General features: G+C 32.9%; 1 protein-coding gene across 1 annotated transcript in view; it reads right to left on the bottom strand.

Moving 5' to 3' along the window:
- SLITRK1 (SLIT and NTRK like family member 1) overlaps positions 1-20,602 on the bottom strand; it is a 222,496-nt gene that overhangs the window by 151,299 nt on the left and 50,595 nt on the right. The gene's annotated exons all lie outside the window — the stretch shown is intronic.

The following is a 20,602-nucleotide window of genomic DNA, read 5'->3' as shown; positions in this document are numbered from 1 at the left end:
TGGTAACTCTGGCGTTTTCCTAAACTCTCAACACATATGTGATGCCATAATCAGGTGTAAAATTAATTGTTTTATACAAAATTATCAGTGTACTGCTATGTATTCTGAAGTTTAGTACTATTCTTCAGGTTTGCTTTTACTTTATTATAGTTCATTATAATAGTAATCAGTGGGCATTGATCACATTTCTGGCACTACACTAGTGCCAACAATGATAAATGCTACAATCCCTGCCTTCAAAAAGATTACCATTTTTCAGGGAAAAAAACAAAAACAAAAAACCTTTTCCCTGATTTCTTTTCACCTTATATTTCCAGCCTTAAGCCTATAGCCCACTCAAATCTACTTATATGGACAACTTTATTATATCCAGTATTAAAATTGCAATCAAAGTATCCCCCAAAAGGGTATGGATAAAGCATTACTCTCATATACTGCTTGTGGAATATAAGTATTATGTAGCCAGTTTTTAGAGACATTTATCAATTTTATAAAAGTATAAGTGCCATTCTCATGAACCCAGCAATCTCACATATATTAAAAAATAGATATATACACACATGCAAATGTATGCATATATTTTCTTATATAAAAATACATAAGATTGTTCACTGGATTATTTTCTTGTAACAAAAATGTTAGAAATACCACAAATGTTCTTAAGAGACACATACAATAAATTACTATGTCTGTGTGTCTGTGGATGCATAGATGATAGATTGATAGATGATAGATTGCTATCTGCTTAAGTATCTGTAGATACACAAGGTATATACAAGAACTTCTGGCATTTTTTGCCTCCTGGGAGGTAAATTGAATGCTTAATAGACAGGAGTGAAAGGAGTTTTTACTTTTTATTCGCTAAACCTTTTGAAATTCAAATTATAGGCATGTTTTGCCTTAATAGCAACCAGAGGGACAATACTTGAAAAATTGATCTTTAGCCTTTCTTTCTCTTGGAGTCTTTACTAAGTCTCTCATTCAATTAAAGCCTGTTTCAAGCTCAAAAGATACAGTGACAAATGTAACAATAATTCATTTGCTTAAAATGTAGCATTATGGCCTAAAATTTATAAGCATCATATCTTCATTGTTTAAGATTCAATGGATTTAAAACTGAAGGCATTTATTGTACTTCAGTATAGCTCTTCAATGGGAATTTTGCATTTTTACCACTACTTTGAAACTGGATAAATATTAAATGTTGACAATTAAATAAAATGTAAATAATTCCTGCTCATAAAAATATAAAACAAAATTGAAACCAGTTTTATTTTCTTGGAGTCATCAAAGATAATACTTAAAAGTCTGGGATTATTTTGTATGTAGATGGAATATTGTTTTAAAAATTAGATTATTTTCTATAAATAATTATTTTTTCAAAAAATTATTGGCTATTTTTATTATTATTCTGGCTAGAATTTGCATTTTAAATTGATTTTAAGAAAAGCTGGAAATAACTGAGTAATATTTAAGAACAGGAATCAAACAAACCCATAAGAATACAAAAATTCTGTAACTGGAGAATTTTACGTTTTAGACATGCACACATATTGACATTGCTTTATTCTGAATGTTTGTGTCCCTTCAAAATTCATAGGTTAAACCTAATCATCTATGTGATTTTGGAGGCAATTAACTCAAGAGGGCACAACCCACTAATGGGATTAGTATCCTTATAAAAGAGGACCCAGGGAGCTGCCTTTCACCTTCCACCATTGGAGGATTCAGCTAGAAAACTGCATCTATAAAACTGAAAATGGGCTTTTACCAGAAACCAAATCTGTTAGTGCATTGACTTTAGACTTCTCAGTCTCTAGAACTGTGAGAAATAAATGTCTGTTGCTTGTAAGGTACTCTTTAGATGTACTCTTAAGGTACTCTTTATCTTATAAAATGAAAAGGCTAAATGTTTGACCTGATTTATAACTTATCAAATATGTCAAAGATCTCCAGTTCTACTTTTATCTTTTTAATAAAGGCATCAGCATTATTATTACTGCATTGACTCTGGAGTATGAACATAGTTCCTCAATTATTACATTACTAATTAGCAGACTAGGTTCCTGAGATCTTGGCTAAACCCTAATCTTTTATACTTTTCAATGTAGCTATTTTAGTAAAGATCTGTGTATTATGAAAAAGTAAGGGCACCATTCAACAGTGAACTCTGATGTTTCTACCCTTTCTGTTATTGAGTGATCTTGGTCAATAACCTATGTAGTGATATTCATACATGTTTTGGTGGTAAAGTCTTTGAATTTTTCAAATGAAATTTTATGCAAAATCTAATGTAAGACAAACTTGTGCAAGGAGGAGTTTTTGTTGAAGTAGCTGAGGGTAAACCCGAGCTATTGCTCCTGTTTAACTCACTATAAATTTTCCTGAAATCCTGTTTGAAAAACATTGTCCAATATTTGTAAAACATTGTCTAAAAGCATTGTCAAAATATTGTAGTCCAATGTCTATAGTTTTATATATATAAGAACACTAACTAAATCCTCCATTATATTTTCCTTAAATTTTAAGGTTCAATATTATGTTACCTGAATGACTAAATGAGAACCAAACTGACTTTATGTTTCCAAACTGGCTCTATATTTCTTTATTATAAACAATGGTTTTCAAGAAAGCATAAGGTCTTCCAACATGAGTATTCTAAGATTCTATGAGTTGACTATGATTAGACAAATGCCTAACAAATATTTAGTGTACATGGCAGTCATTTAGTGTATTTGATTATCTAAAGATGCATCATAAAAAATCTGTTTCAGAAAAATATCTGTTGATCTCATTGCCATTTCATATATAAACATCAATGTTTGAGACTCCTATATGATATCTGTCACTATCCCACATATGGTGGGCCCTTCTCCCAGCGTATGCTGACACCAACATGGAAACATAAGGAAGACATCCTGCACTTACTATCCATTATTGTAGCAATACCCTGAGGGAAGCAAAAAACTTTCAGCACTAAATATAAAAAGAAATGTTTTTACAAGACACAAAATGTTTGTCATATACTCAAAGAATGCAGAGATTCAAGGTTAATTATGTTTTCAATAAACTGTTTTATTTTGTTAGAAATGTTCCTTCTTACTCTGAGAATGTTTTCCTCAGCATCTTTCAACATGTTGGATCATGTAAGTCATTCAAACTCCTTTGTATCATCTAAAGAACCAATTCAGAAACAAAATTAAATTATAAAGGAAGAAACCACCAAAAGAAGTATTTTAAAATATAATTTTCATCCAATGAAAAATACTCCAGTCTTTCTAAATACCCACGTCTTCTTTCATTTTGAAAGTTTTCATTTTTTAGTAGTTGAATAATCATATACATCTGGTACCATTCCATCACATCCAATTTTACAAGCATTGTTTTGTTATTTAACAACAAATAGCACTGCATGTTCATTTAGAGCAGCTATTTTTTTCTACAAATGGCCACAAAGGAAATATGTTTTTTAAAAAAAGAAAAAAAGCAGAAACTAAGAAAAACAGGGAGCCAGCTGAATTTGTCCACAGAATATAGGCTACTGACCCCCTAATTACAAGGAATGTTTTAAAATATATTTCATACTTATCTTTATTAATTTATCTATTCATTCAGAGGTGTCTTAGGATAAGGAACAAAATATAACAAAGGTTAAATTATGCAGTTTAAACTGTGATTTATTGTAAATAACCAGCTCATCAGGGATCTGTAAAATATAGGAGACTGAGGGAATAAATTTATAGAAATTAAATTTACCTATTTCAATTTATATACACAGAAATATGTTAAAAGTCTATCAAATCAACCTTTTCTTTACAACTCTCTCCAGATAGCATTACCTGGGGGAAATGACTCATTTCTGAACCAAAGAAAAACTGCAGGGAAACAAAGACAATGCTCCACTGCAGTGAGTGCCAATAGGCAACTCTTTAACAGTATAATGAATTTACTCCCTGTTTTCTACTGGCACTTGTTTTAGAATCTGGGCAATCACTTTGTTTCCTTGGGCTGCAATCTCTTCACCTATGAAAAGAATACATGGGTTTAGGTAATATCTAAAATCCCTTCATCTTTTAAATTTATATGAAATGAAAGCCCATTTCTCACCTGATATAATCAGAAATCACAATGGAAATTCTCTCTGCATCTTTTTTATCTTTGCAATAATAAATCTCATTCTATGTTTTGCTTCATGTCTCATGCTACCATTTTACTAATCCTAGATGTCTACTTATTTCCATTCTTATGATGTTTCTCTTTGTTAAGTGTCTTTTTCTTTCTGCTGCCAATGAAAATCTATAATGGATAAAACTTCACTTCTCAACTAATGAAAATAAGTTTTTAAATAACACAACTAGAAAATGTTCCTTTTCTGTTAAAAAAAAAAAAAAGTACCCAATAAATGAAAATTACATATTTTTTTAAGTTTTCTTTTTTGTCGAACTACTTTTTGGGTCTGTGGAAGAACATCAACAAAAGAAGCAGTCCTTGAAGCAAAACAATTAACAAATAGCTCCTCTAAGCAATTGACAAAGACCCTGTTGTGTCACTGCACAGCAGTTGGAAAGTTTAATGAAGAAAAGAAGTAAAGAACCAAAAAATTGACTTTTTAAGAAACTAATCCCTTGGAAAGTATGAGGAGGTTGTGGTATCAAATGTAGAACACTAAATAGGTTAACATTATTAACCTGTTAATGACTAAAACCAACTTCTTAATAAGTAGAATTTACACTTTCAGATTCTCAAATTACAGATAAGATATTTGCCAAACTTTACACGAGAAATTCAAAATGGGATAAAAATAAAAGGGAGCAGATTACAGAATTAGGTATCATTCATAAGAGCATGTTATTATGTCTTCAATTGTGAGCTTTTAATTGTGGAAAATAAACATTGTAGACACTCATAAATATAATTTTTATTATTAACTTTCTTTAAGAAATAATAAAAATGTTATTGCATCTAGCTATGATGCAAAAACCAGGGTCTGGTTTCTCTTATCGGCATATCTTTTCCTTGAGTAAACTCATCTATCCTTCTGAATCATTATATTTATGTTATAAATTATACTCTTTGGCTATTATATTATAGACTAATTAGTCTTAGTCTTTATCTCCAATTCCAAATTGCTTCAGCCATCAGAAATCTTTCCCTACATATGCTAGAGATACATCAAAAACTAATTGTGTAAGAAAAAAGTCACCATATCTCTATAGAAATCAAATAAAAATATTCTTTCTTTTTAATTATCTTTTTATTTTATTTTATTTTATTTTTTGAGGTGGAGTCTCACTCTGTCGCCCCGACTGAAGTGCAGTGGCCACTCCCAGCCACCGCAGCCTCGACCTGCTGGGCTCCAGCGATCCTTCCACCTCAGCCTTCCAAGTAGCTGGCTCAGGCAATTCACTCACCTTGGCCTCCCAAGGCGCGGGATTACAGGTTGAGCCACGGATCCCAGTTTAATTATCTTTTTAAATGATGGCATTAAAAGCCATCTAAGTAATTTAGATTTTCTAAAGAGGAAAAAAGATGAACTCAATCTTGATTCTTCCTTTTTCATTATTATCTAAACCAATTAATTACAAGCCCTACAAAACTTAGTTTTTTAAATATTTAGGTTATACATAGGCTACATTTTTAAAGAGATAATATGAAAACAAGCAACTTGGAAAATACATAAAATATAAATAAATTACCTAAAAAGGGAAATAACCTATAATTCTATAATGACTATACGTCAAAGATAAACATTAAATTTATACTATATTCTTATTTGCTACACATCCATAAATATATAGTTACTATCTTAGAAAATTAAAATGAATAATGTTGGGAAAATTATTTTATAAATATTAAGATTAAAAATATTTTGTTATTTATCTCTCTATCTTAACTCATTCTTTTCAGAAACTATGTGGCAATTAATTCTATGAATAGACATTTACGTTGTTTACTATTTATATAACATTCAAAAATTATTAGGGTGAACATATACCTTTAGGTATTGAGAAAGCAAAGATTATGTGTGCGTACATGTATATATACACACACAATATATGCATATAGTTATACATATGTGTGTTTGCTTTCTCGAAAGCAATGTTTTCCGTTTTCAAAAACCAGGCTTTTCTTCTTATTTACTACTGTCCTTATTCAGAGGCTTATAGCGTTTTTCCTGTGTTACCACAGCAGCTCCTTAACTGTTCCTAATGCCTACAGGTTTTGGTCTTTAAATCTGTTTTCCACATCACCAGTCTAATGTTTTATTTGAATGGAAGTCAAAACATGAGAGTGCTCTGCTTAAAGGCATTAATGGCTTCAGGACGCCCGCAGGGTAAAGCCACCTTTCCAGATTTGTCATGCAAATCCTCCATGATTTTCTCACTTAGTACTCTCCTGAACATCTACCTAAAATGCCTTTCCTGCATTTTTTGACTGACTTACTTTCAAGTATCCCCTGAGGATTTATTCAGATATTGCATTCACTGGGAGACTTTTATTACTCCTCAGGCTGGGTAGTATGCTCATTTTATGCATCTTTCATTTACAGACTCTTCTAATTTTAGTGTTTTCAAAAGGTAGGGCACATACATCATGCTCCATCTCTAAATTTCTATAAAATAGCACTAATAAAATCTTGAACCTCATGAAGTTTGGGTGTTCAAGATTAGCAAAACCTTATGTTACTGTAGACCTTGTCTGTTGTTTGAAAAAAAAATATTTTAACCAATGCATTGTCCTAAACTTAGAATGAATATCTGTGGTTGGCAGCTGGTAGCCTTCCAAAGCCTCCTTATAGTCTCTCTAGACTGCCAAACTAACCCCTTAGCCCAACAACTGTGTCCATCCCAATCTGACCCTTAAAAGCCAGAACCAACCAGGCTCGGTGGCTCAGCCTGTAATCCCGCGCCTTTGGGAGGCTGAGGTGAGTGGATTGCCTGAGCCCGCAGGTTCGAGACCCGCCTGGGCAGCGAGACCTCATCTCTACAATAAATCAAAAAATCAGCCGGGTGTGGTAGCGCATGCCTGTAATTCCGGCTACTCGGAAGGCTGAGGCGGAAGGATCCCCGGAGCCCAGCAGGTCAAGGCTGCGGTGGCTGGGAGTGGCCACTGCACTCCAGTCTGGGTGACAGAGTGAGACTCCAACTCAAAAAAAAAAAAAAAAAAGCCAGAACCAACATCAAACCTACTAGTAAAGAATCTAAGGTTTTTAAAAGCAAAAGGTGACATTTTCATGTTGTTATTTATTTCACACTTAATAGCATCTCAGTTTACTCTTACTGAGAGTGATACAAGGGCAATGAGGGAAATAAAACTGACCTCTTGAAATCTAACCTGTAGGATCTTCACTAAGTAGACCAGAGCAAAGGCTTAGAAGATAGTAGAGGAATCCAATTAAATATGTTTAATAGATAAGCAATTTATTCATAAACTGGTAAAAAATATGATGTTAAAAACATTAGAAAGTAAAGTCTTAGCAGCAAAATATGACATTGCCCTTTAATATCCTTAGAAGGAGGATCCTTAGCTGTGAATTTCCACATTCATGAGTCATACAATTTTTCAACCATTTGATTTTTCCTACTCTGATCCCATACTCACAAAATAAGGGATCTTCAAAATCATGAATACTCAATGTAGCTTGGGCCTCCACCAACGAGTGCTACACTTAGTTTGAATGAAACCAGCTATAAATTACAGCTGTGGTCACATCAGTGAATACTGACTGGACATCAGGTTTGTTATTGCATTCCTTTCCTAGGGATGCTGTAACAAATTAGCATAAACTAGGTGACTTAAGACCAAAGAAATTTATCCCATCACAGTTATGGAAACGATATCTGAAATCAAGATGCTAGACACAGTCCCTTTGAGAAGCTAGGTAGAATCCTTCTCTTCCTTCCCCTAACTTCTGGTGTTGGTAGTCAATCATTTTTCTTCCTTGGTTTGAAGTTACAGCACTCCAATATTTGCCTTGGTGGTCACATCACACTCTCCTAAAGGGACAGCTGTCATATTGGATTCGGAGGCCCACCCTATCCCAGTATAATCTTACCTTACATTAATTACATCTGCCAATACAGTAAGTCCCCTACATACAAACAAGTTTTGCTTTGAGAGTGCATTCATAAGTCCAATTTGTTCATAAGCCCAACAAAGTTAGCCTAGGTACCCAAATAACACAATTGGCTATAAAGTGCCATACTGTAATACGTTTATAATACTTTTCACACAAATAGTACTGTATAGAAAAGTACACAAAGGCAGAACCACTTGTAGAAGATGCATGCATGTGAAAAATGTATACCAGACACGTGAACTAACTTACATGATTGGATATGTAAACACATTTGCATATTTCAAAGTTTGCAACTTGAAAGTTTGTATGTAGGGGAGTTGCTATAACCTATTTCCAAATTAGGTCACATTCACAATGTCAGAAGTTAAAACTTTGACTGCTTTTTTGCCCTTTAACTATTAGCAAGCAATTGTGTTTTTTAAAATGTTATTTAAGATATAACTTACTTGGGATATAATTATTATCATGAGGAATTTCAGAATTGTTATAACTAATGCTCATGTCTGGGAGTTACTTGAAAAACAACAGTTTTCTGAGAAAATTCTCCAGGTATGTAGGACCATTTATTGTGTGGATCCAATAGCAAATTTCTTTGACAACGAGTTTCCAGAACAGAGCATGTCTCTTGGAATATCCTCCTATATAATAAATGTTCTGCTGAGAGGCCTTTCATAAGATTAGAAATGCTTGTTAAATTTTTATCTATAGTCCTAGTAGGGCACAATTATTTAGTACATATTTATTGAATGCAGAAAATAAGAAAAAGAGTTATCAGTAAAAACAATCTATGGTCATGAAAATGTGAAAGTTGTCAAAACCAGAATGGAGTAACTTATGTCATACACTGACAAAACGGAGCCTGGAAAGGTCATGAAAAGAGGGTTCTCATGCATGGCTGTCCAATCACAAAAGACTGCCAAAACCACAACCTTGCACAAAAGCCAGTACAGTCTACATAAAATATACTGCTACAAGGACATCTGCCCAGCGACTTGCTATCTAGTCTTGGACTAACACCAAGTTATTTCAAAATAACTTATGTAACTTTCTTCATTTTACCTTTAAAAATATTTGTCTTCCTCTGCTTTCTGAATATACCCATACTTTGCTATGGCACTACATTATGCTCACTCCTGAATAAGCTCATTACCTTTGAAGACATCTCTGTGTTGTTATTTTAGGTTGACAAAATTTTGTGTCAAGCAATGGGACCTAAAGCAGCTCGAAAGGATTGGTGACTCCTGGAATTGAATGCAGTATTACTAGAGCATTGTTAAGCTCTTTGTTTCCATGGCTCACCCTGGTGAGTTTCCTCTCAAGTTAAACTCCTTCCTTTCAGTGAGTTCTTTTGACTTTGTTCAGGATCTGGTTTAGATTACAGGTGCATTAGTTAAGGATATTACATTATTATTGGGACTATAATATACTTTGTGTCTTTTCTGATAAGCCCTTTCTGGTATAAGTGCATCTCCTTCTGGGTAAAACTATGGTTTTTACAGAATTTATGTTCTATTAATGAGAACCTTATGAATCTTCTGGTAAAGTCACTTTTTTTTCTGTGTACCTGGTTTAGTATTATGTTTGGCCTACATGTCTACATGCCTGGTTTAAAATTTTCGTGAGTACTATTTTCTAGTTACATTTTGGCTTGTTCATGTTCACCTGAAAAATATTTGGCTCTTGTTTTTCGTCTGCTTATTTCTGAACATTTTTCAAGAGCAAATTATTTTTAGTTGCTTATTATTTTATTTTAAAGATGTGGAGTACAATTGAGAATTAGGTACACAAGTGGATATTTACAGCTAAAGTTTGGACAGTCCTTCAGTCACCACTTTGTCGATGGGCGTGGGTAGACCCCTAAGGCAGTCACCACCATCTATGAGGATTTACAGTCTTTCAAGATAAAGTCTCCTATGTTAGAATAAACTGGGTCATGGACAGGCAAGATTACCATTGGAGCACTCACCAGTTTCCAGAAAAATTAAGTGCAACCAGGAAAAACGTGATCACAGGTCAAACAATTAGCACTAAGGCCATCCACCAAGTTAAAGAAAAAATCCTGTAACAGACACACTTGTCAAAGCAAACACTTGGCCTAAACCCTTAAAATTGTAGACAAAAAAAGATTGTTCTTTTGTTCTTAAAAGATTAATAAGAAATAGAATGAGATCTTCAAATTCTGAAGTATGCGAGGTTGTCAAAGGACAAGCTTCTTTCAGATATCTTAGTCCAATATGCATTCAAAATGTACAACTTTTTAATACACATTTTTAAACCAATGGGCAGATTATACCAAAGATCATTCATGACCATCATGTGAGCTCCTCAAACTTATTTCTCTTAATGCTGGTTAAAAACAAACTAAAACAAAAGCACAACTATAGAACAAAGTGTCTGAATGTTGCATGCAATATCTTTACCTCTTTTTTTTTACTGTTTAATCTGAATCTGTTGACTTTTTACTTGTCTTAAGACAAATCTGTTGCTAAATTCAAGGCTACTTGGAGGTTTACTTTCTAACCAGATATAACTGAAATATAAACATTCAAGAATTAATTAAAAACAAGTTATTTGATGCTGCCAAGGGGGTAAAATGGCATTATTTTTTACTGCTTTAGGTTCACAGACTTCAGAAGTTTACCTTTCGGGGCAAATGAAAATTAAACGTGAACAGGTTACTTTAACGTTTCCAATTTTGTTGGAAATATAATTTGAATCAAACTGTCTTTTATAAACCAGTGAGTTTATATTACTATGTTTTATTGTTTCATGAGTAAAATTTAAAAATAAAATCTGTAAGATTTTTTTATGCATATGTGCTTGTCTATACATGTTGTTTTTGTATATACATGGCAAAATCTCTTAAAGAATTGGCTTAGTGAAAAACGAGTGCTCACGTAAATAATATGTAAAACTTTAAAAATATGTAGTAACTAATCCAAATGCTTTGTGTTCATAAGACTCAGGGAGATCTTTGATTTTTTTAAAAATGATTTTTAAATTTGTTAGTAAGATAAAAATGAAGATATCTTTAGAATTTTTAACATATGTGTTTGTCTAGGATTGTTGGTTAGAGAAGATTATTTTTGTCTCTGCTACAGGTCTTATTGTCATATATCTGTAAATTCAATCTAAAAGCAAAATTATTTTTGTTTGTGTAACCCTTTGACAAATAGGACTAATGTTGGTGATTTAATAAAAACAACTCTTATCTCTTGAGTTACTGCCAAAATATCTATATTTTACTTTGTTCTTATTGGGTGATGAATATCTGATATTTACATGCTGTAAAAATGATTAACAAGAAAGAAACAAAAAATGACTAGCTTCTTTAACATTTCGGGTTTTTTTAATATAATTGCTAAAAATGAATAAATTAGGTAGATGTAAATAGGGTAAATGTTTATGTAATTTGAAATCTTAAATATATGTAATTAAAATTAGTAATATATATTCGTAAAGTGTCTGAGTCATTTCTAAGTAAGTTAAAACACTCAAATATTGATTACTGAACATAGACTCAAGTTTATTTACTTTTGGATTCTTAAATTTTATAGAAAGATGAAAGATATTTGGATCTGTTAGTAAATATGCTATGTTTCACGTTGAAAATATGTTCTATGAGAAAGCACAAGTTTTAGAAATTACAAAGTATGCATTCAAAAAATTTTGATATGTGACATTTAAAATTTGCCTACATAAGTTTTTTACTAAAAATTAAAGTAGTAGAAGTTAAAATTTTTAATTGCTATATAATTTGTATACAACGTATGCCAGAAAAGTAAGATATGTTGTTGGTTATATGTATGAATATATATGAATGTTTTTTGATTAAAAAATAATTTTAATTAAAGTTGAAAGTTATTTAAAATTTATTTTGGAATGTTAATTCTAAAGGAAAAGTTTAAGAGAGCAATCAATCTTCTCTTAAAATAAAAAAAATTAAATAATTGAATGTTCTTGTCAATTGCATCATTATAATAAACTCTTTTTTAAGTATGGCTATTTCAATTCTATTTCATTCACAGTTATAGTTTTAATTTTCCTCTAACTACATCAGCAATCAGATTCATGAAAAAAGATTCTAACTAGTATTCTTAAATACTCTGTTTTTAATTTAATTTTAATTTTTTTAAATTGAATTTTATTTCATTTTAAAGTTGTGGGGTGCAAGTCAGGATTACATACATTCTTGATAGTTTATTTTTGACAGTTCCAAGATCAATTGACTAAGTACTGATCTCCAAGTCACTAATAAAGAAATTGATGTATTTGTGAAACTGCTAAGTTTAAGTAGAACAAGAATTGCTTACATGAGATTAAATGAACTGATTTTTGAAAGGAATTATGAGTTTTTACAGTCTCCTTATTTAAAATATTGCTGATTCTTCCTTTAATTGTTTTGTTTTCCGGATTTAAGATATCCACAGTTTACAGCAGTTTTATAAAGTATTCTTTTGTGAACAAAGTGAAAATATTTACTTTTTATCCCATTTGATTACTCCAAAATTCACAAACTATTCTTGAGTATTCTTATTTTTATACAAATATAATTATTTGCAAAAGTATAATGGGAATCTGTTTCTTCTTGTGGCAGGATACAACTGAGAACACTGGTTATATCACCAAGGTTTGACTGGGATCTTACATTAAAATTTTCTTAGGTACTGAAGACAAAGTCCGAAGTTTGCCATGCTTTGGTTTTTCAGAAGTCTGCCATGGTTTGGCCGTACAGCCTTGTTAGGTTTTTTTAAAAGTACAATCTGAGTTTGCTATGTGATCCATCATTATTCTAGCTACACTTATGTAAGTAATCAGGTCAAATGTGATAAAACTAAACTTTTACAAACAAATTACTCTAATTTTATTTGAAAAAGGGATGACTATAAAGAAGAACTATTATTTTCTAACGAAAAACTATAGTGTTCCTGTCATTAAACTGTAACTCTGTGCATTGTTTTGAGATTTAGTTATCTAGTTGTAGAGCAGACTAAATTTTGAATTGCAGTTTCCTTCGATATACTTTTGTTCCCTGTAATTACCAAGAACAAATCTTTTTTTTTTCTAAATCTCTATTAGCTGGGGTTGGACAACTTAATGTAAATTTCAAGGGACAAACCTTGCATTAAAGAGAGACATTCAAACTAAAAAAGCAAAATTAGAAATTAAAGGCTTCACACTTTGGTCAGCCTTTCTCAAAACAATGAAACAAAATCCTCATTATAATGAGACTCTTGCCCTTCTTAATTTTTCCCTGCTTATGCCTAATCTTTTCACTTGGCAGGATAATGATGTAGTTAAAATTTCACAATCAGTAGCTTCAGCAGGTAACTTGAAAAAATATTAGATCTCTCATGATAAACTTAGATCTTTACATGACCCTTCCCCCAAATTCTCCTTAGTCCACCCAGTGAGTAACTTTAACACCATCCCTAATACAATTTTGCTCACTCTCTGCTTTTATTCATTAGCCCCAGTCATAGGGTACTAGATGACAAAATTGTTCTACATCATCTATTGATTAAATGAAGAAATATCTGTGCTATTGCTAATACTACATGCTATATCTGAATAAATTCATCTGAGGAAGTTGAGACCAAAATACACAAATTTTTTTTTAAAAAGGCACAAAATTTTGATTACCAAAAGTCTTACCTAGCTTCCGTGATCCTTTGATTTATTCAGTTGATTACCTTAAAGCTAAGATTAAGGTAATCTTATTAAGATTATCATATTTCTAATATTACTTTGTATTTTCCCTTTTAAACTTTGTACCTATTTCTGCAGAACTGCAACTTCTAATAGAATAATACTAGCCTAGCCCAGTACTTTGAGGTGATAGTCAATGACTCTGGAACAGACAAAATTGAACTTAACAATGAACTCCAGATAGTCTCAGCCTAAGAGTCACTCCCTCCATACCTTCCTTATTGCTCAATTGTGGCTAAAAATATTTTGACATTGACTCCTACTTTCCAATCATTCCCCTCCTATGTAGGACAGACCAACAACCAGGAAAAGTCCATTCCTGCACTAAGGGATAATCAAAACATGACCATAAGATGTTTGATCATCAGTGCTTTCAGTGAAAGTTCTTGATCAACAGGGAGACAGTAAAGACATCAGAATAAAAATGGATTCCGTTGTGCCAAACCCTAACAAAACGGAACCAAGAAAGGCCATAAAGGGAGGGTTCTCACACATGATTGCCTAATAACATGAATTATCATAAAAGACTCTGGCAAAACTACAACCTTGCACTAAAGTCACTACAACACTTCACCCCCAAAATACTTCTTCAGTGACATTTGCCCAGAAACAGACTATGCAGGCTTGGACTGATACCGCCTTTGTTAGTGACCCTCAAGGCAAGGATAATTGTTTCAAGATAACTTATGTAACCCTCTCCATTTTAATTTTAAAAACATTTTTCTTCCTGTCTCCCTGAATATGCCCATAGTTTACTGTGGTACTATATTTCTCATTGCAATGCTCACTCCTGAATAAACTCATTATCTCTGAAGACCTTTCTTTGTTGTTATTTTAGGAAGACAAGAAGTACCATTATGATAATAAGTCAGAAATACATGCTCCATTATGTTCAGCTTTGAGGTACACGATTCACACAAAAATATGGCCTTAACTTTCCTACTAAGCATACCTCAGACTCATCACAAAAGAAAATGATTCTCAATCTATCTTATCCACAATGTATGCGTCCTTTATTTTTGTACCAAAAATGCTTAGTTAAGCAGAGATTCAAAGTAACATGAAAAGAGAGAATCTTATCATCTAGAAGCATCTAGAAGTATCTAGAATGCCTTTCAAACAATACTTTGATTTGGGATTCTGATCTCTATGACTCTCATAAAAGTCACAGATTGGGGAAATCTATTTTTGATGGTAGTTGGTGGTAATCCCAGGAATGTTAAAGAGGAGGAGAGGAAGAGGGAAGGGGAGGGAGAGGGAGAGAAGGAGGAGCAGGAGAAGAAGAAGAAGAGGAGGAAGAGGAGGATGAAGAAGAAAAATGATTAGAAACTCTTAATCTCAAGAATGATGATTATGTATGTTAGAGTAAAAACATAGGATTCTTCTAAGATGTCTATTATGCTACTACATTTGTTTCACGCCTGGAAAGGACAATGATTTTTTTTAGAGGTTGAAATGGACAGATAAATAATTAATTGTAAGACTAAGTGTGTGTAAATGCATGAATAACAAAACAAACAAACAATAAAACAAAGCACTACTAAGAACACATCATGGAACTCTACATATTGGAATATAAATCTCTGACTTTAATATGCTTTGGCTCTAAGTTGATCATTTCTATTATTTTTTTATTGTTGAAATCATCTTAACTCAGCCATCAAGAAGAAGTAACACTTTGTGATAAAGTGATAAAGTTTTGAGTATTCATACACTTTTACATTTGGAAGAAGCTCCCAACATTGAATAATACCTAAGAGATTTAAAATAAAATTTTTGTCCTACAGAAAGTGAAAATCGAAACTCTTTCTATATTACTGGAGGAGAGTGCTGCTTTGAAAGTTGAGCTACTTACAGCACTAGAAAGCCATGTTATCTAGCATTGGGTAAAATAGTAGGAATATTTTCTGAAAACACTTGAACAAATAGCTTCTAGCATCCAATATTGCATTGAAATAAAAAGTAAAATCATTCCAGTCATTATTTATACAACCATTTTGTAGAAAAATAACCTTTCCAGGACTTAACAGCATGAAGTGATACAAAAATAACTCTTAAAATCTATGTCAAGTATGCCAACATTATTAATGAGAAAATGATTGCAATAAGTAAAATATCTTGATCCCAAAGAGTTATAATGTCAAAAGTGTTCTACATTTTAAATGCAAAAGACTATACCTTGTGTTAATTAACCTAAATATTTCTTGTCAGGCTCAGTATCATTGCACTGTGGGCTGCCAGAACTGTAACTGTGTGAAAGTCCTGAATTTTTGCCAGTTCTGAATGCAGTCTCATTAGCATATTCATAAGTCAAAGCCTTGTGCAGGTGCCAGAATGCTGCAAAATGTTTTGTGACTATTTGTTGCAGCAATAGAGGAAAATAGTAAATTAGCCTTAAAAAAATTGCATAAAACATAACATTTAATGGTATAAAATACGTGCAAAGGCTTTTTAGTAATTATTCCATACCAAATTAAGCAATACTTTTTTCATGAATAATCTAAATAATAGAAACTCAGAGCAGGGAATTACATTAAAGATTTTCTTGTATTAGATGAGTTGGAAATAGTTTTGAGTTTTGTTAAATGATCAACTAACATTTACTAGATTGTCAATAAATATTTCATGTTCAAGAGAAAAATTAGTGTTGAAAAATTATAATCTTTGTTAAATTGAATTCTTAAATATTCTACTTCTTAAATACCTTATTTCTATTAAGTAAAATGCTAAAATTAATTTTTTAAAATATGTGTACTGTTCAACAAGCAATCCCTCTTCAAGTGCATATGCCTCATACATACACGCACAACAGGTGTTTTAATGGAAAAGATTGATCAAGAAATTGTCTTTTTCCTTTATTTATTTACTTCAGATAAAAGCAAGTCATATTTTTTTAAAAAAGCCATTGTATCATAAGTGACTTGAGAGGTTTTAGAACCATTGCATGCTTCTAAACTTTAAAAAGAAGCCTTGAACGCACATGCGCGCGCGCGCGCGCGCACACACACACACACACACACACACACACACACACACACACACACACACACACACACACACACACACACACCACTTTCTGTTCTGTTTCCTTTATGACTTCAGGATTTTGTCTACTCTGACTAAAACCTTAACAAGATGTTTTGCAGCCGGACTCGGTGACTCAGCCTGTAATCCCACGCCTTTGGGAGGCTGAGGTGAGTGAATTGCCTAAGCCCTCGGGTTCGAGATCCCCCTGGGCAACTTGGCGAGACCTCATCTCTACAATAAATCAAAAATCAGCCGGGGGTGGTAGCGCGCGCCTGTAATTCCGGTTACCTGGAAGGCTGAGGCAGAAGGATCGCCGGAGCCCAGCAGGTCGAGGCTGCGGTGGCCGGGAGCGGCCACTGCACTCCAGTCTGGGCGACAGAGTGAGACTCCAACTCAAAAAAAAAAAAAAAAAAAAGACGTTTTGCTTTATTTTGATCTTTACTTTTATAGAATAAACCTATAAGGAATGAAATTTGTCAGCATGATTAACCTAACACCTTAGTCACAAAATATAGCATTGTTACAATATTGCTATAATAACCATATATAATTAAAGCTTGTATCTCGAACATTTTGTGTACACATGTGTCTTTTTTTGAGATTTCTATATGTCAAACACATGAACATGTATACACACACATATACATGGCTACACATACCTATGTGACATTTAGATTTTTATGATATAAGAATTTTACATGCCTGGCGTGGTGGCTCATGCCTGTAATCCCATCACTTTGGGTGGCAGAGGTGAGAGGATTACTTGAGTCCAAGGGTTCCAGACTAACCTGGGAAACTTGGTGAGACCCTGTCTCTACAAATAAATAAATTAACCAAGTGTGGTGTCACGCACCCATGCTTCCAGCTATTTGGAAGACTGAGGTGGAAGGATCGCCTGAACCCAGCAGGTCGAGGCTCCGGTGGCTGTGAGTGTGCCACTGCACTCCAGCCTGGGTGACAGTGAGACTCCTACTAATAAACAAATAAATAAATAAATAAAACCCAGAATTTTATATAACAGGAAATAAATTTCCAGGCTGAAAGAAAATATAAAAAATGCTATATGAATTTAAGAAACTAGGATTATAACCAAAAGTTTTTATTTTGTTTATATTTCAGTTAGGTTTACTATACATTTTAGTTTCTATTGGAAGTTTGTATAATCTGCAAAGATTTCAGAAATTAAAAGGAAAATATCAACTTTGAAATCTATAATTCTCTTATTTTTCTTTTTTATATATAAGCTTATTGCAGCTTTATTCTTTATGATCTGTTTTACTTATTATAGTTCAGCTCATTTCAACAATATCTGTTAAAGATCTTCCTATGTATATTACACCATTAAATGTCTTTGAAATAAAATAACAAAACCCATTGTCTTATAGTGTAGTGAGGGAGACAAATAATTAGTAAATTTCAAAATAGTTCAGAATATGTATAATAAGGTTTTGTCTGGGGAACTATTATCTTTATTCTCACGTTTCCCTGTTATAAAAATTATCTTATTAATTTGAAATGTTGTGTTAGAAGATTAAGACTTCAGAAAGACAAAAATGAGAAAGGTAATTTGATCTTTCCATCTTCTTCAGTTTGAGACATTGGACTACAGAAGAGTACAATCAGACAAGGCAACATTTAGAAATAAATGTCAGTAACAACTGTGGATTTCCTACTGGCAGTAAGCTAACTAGGTGTGAAGGCAGAAAACTTGTGAACCTCAGGGTACATTACCTTCAAAATTAGAATTTGTTATCCTCAGATAACTGAAGCACTAATGAAAAATAATTCATTTTTATAACAGTACTTGGAAAAATTTCAGATTGATGGAATATTTCTTTCTAATCTAATTATATCTTGCTTTCCATTGTTTGCTGCATTCTTGAAATGAAAGCAAAAAAGAAACACATTAGCAATATTCTCTGACTCTTTTAATAGTCTCTTTGCCTCTGCTTCTAATCTCAGAAACAGTCATCACAAATTGTATACCTCATATTCTTGTCAATTTCAGATTTGTTTTCAGATGAGAAATGTAAATAATATCCTTGCTTTGTAACTGCCTTATGTTCTTTTTAATTGGACAAAGTGTGCTGGGGATATTTGGTATGTCTATCTCTTTTGCTTTCTCACTCATGTGCTTTCTCTCTCTCTCTCTCTCTCTCTCTCCACCTCTCTCTCTGACATGTACACACATACACGGCTTTAACACAATAATTGTAAAAAAAACAAGAGCTCAGACACTGTGTAGTCAATATGATATATTTGGTCAGTCAAGAAATACTTCATAGAATTTAAATGTCTTATCTGGTATGTGGATTTTGCTCATAACCACAGTCAAATTATTTATTTTCTTGATATTAAATATGCTTGTTGTCAGAACTTTAGAAATTTGACTCAGCCAAAAGCTATAAAACATGTGAAAGAAGAATTTTGCCTATTTAGATAACAAGCACTCTTCCTTGAAATAAAAATTCTGATGAGCAGAGCAATAGATTTGTGATCAGAATTCATATAAAAGATAAATGCTCTACTTGAGGCTAAGGTATCTTCTATAATGGATATAATTTCATTCCTTATTTCAGTGGTCATTGTAAGAGACAATTTCAAGACAAGTCTACTGAATGGGCTAAGATTTATGCATTAAAATGCAGTTTGAAACTGAGGTGTCAATATTCATTTTGGTTTAAAAGCTATGTCACATAAATGAAACTTTTCCTCAATTAATTATGTCTTCTCTTGACTCTTTAAACAGACTCAAAATTGCATAACCATATTTTAAGACTCATCTTTTTCTGTATTCAATTCTTGCTTATGAAAATTTAAGTTTAAATTTGTAATTTATCATTTTCCATTCTCTTTGTGTTTTGGAGAAAACAACCTTTTAATCTTCCCTTAGAAAATAGAACATTAATTGAAGATTATCCCTACTAAATATGTTGCCATAGTTTACAACAATTCTTTATGTGTAATGTAAATGCAAAACACGAATCTGCCACATCTCATTGATTTTCTCTTCTTGTTTCTTTTGACCTCTATATGCTTCAATATCAGCTGCTACAAATCAAAAACTTCTAGAGCAATAATTTTCTGCAAGAGTAAAATAAAATGAACAAAAAGAAGAAAACCATTTCAAATCATACCTTAAGTAACCTACTTTTCCTTCAGAGACTAGATCACACACACACATACACACACATACACACACACACACACACACACACACACCACACACACACACACACACACACACACACACACACACACCACACACACATTTTTGTGTCTCCAATTTGAAATTAGTACTAGAAAAGTATTATCAAAAATTGCTCCAAGCCGGGCTGGGTGGCTCAGCCTGTAATCCCGCGCCTTTGGGAGGCTGAGGTGAGTGGATTGCCTGAGCCCGAGGGTTCGAGACCCGCCTGGGCAGCGAGACCTCATCTCTACAATAAATCAAAAAATCAGCCGGGCGTGGCAGCGCGCGCCTGTAATTCCGGCTACTTAGAAGGCTGAGGAAGAAGGATCGCCGGAGCCCAGCAGGTCGAGGCTGGGGTGGCCGGAAGCGGCCACTGCACTCCAGTTTGGGCGACCGAGTGAGACTCGAACTCAAAAAAAAAAAAAAAAAAAAAAAACATTGCTCCTAAAAATCAGAACTAAACTACTGTAAATGACATTTAGATCTTTTTTTTCTGAATTGTGTGCTATCCTTCAACAGCAAAGCAGTCATCTCACTGAGTCTGATTTGACAGGTTTTGGGAAAATTGAAGAATTCTTCTTAGGATTTGGAGTGAA

Source organism: Carlito syrichta, unplaced genomic scaffold (assembly GCF_000164805.1).
Source record: "Carlito syrichta isolate Samal-C Ts95f unplaced genomic scaffold, Tarsius_syrichta-2.0.1 Scaffold316383, whole genome shotgun sequence".
NCBI classification, from domain to species: domain Eukaryota; kingdom Metazoa; phylum Chordata; class Mammalia; order Primates; family Tarsiidae; genus Carlito; species Carlito syrichta.
Note: the sequence above shows the minus strand (reverse complement) of the source record. Positions and strands in the feature narration are given on the sequence as shown.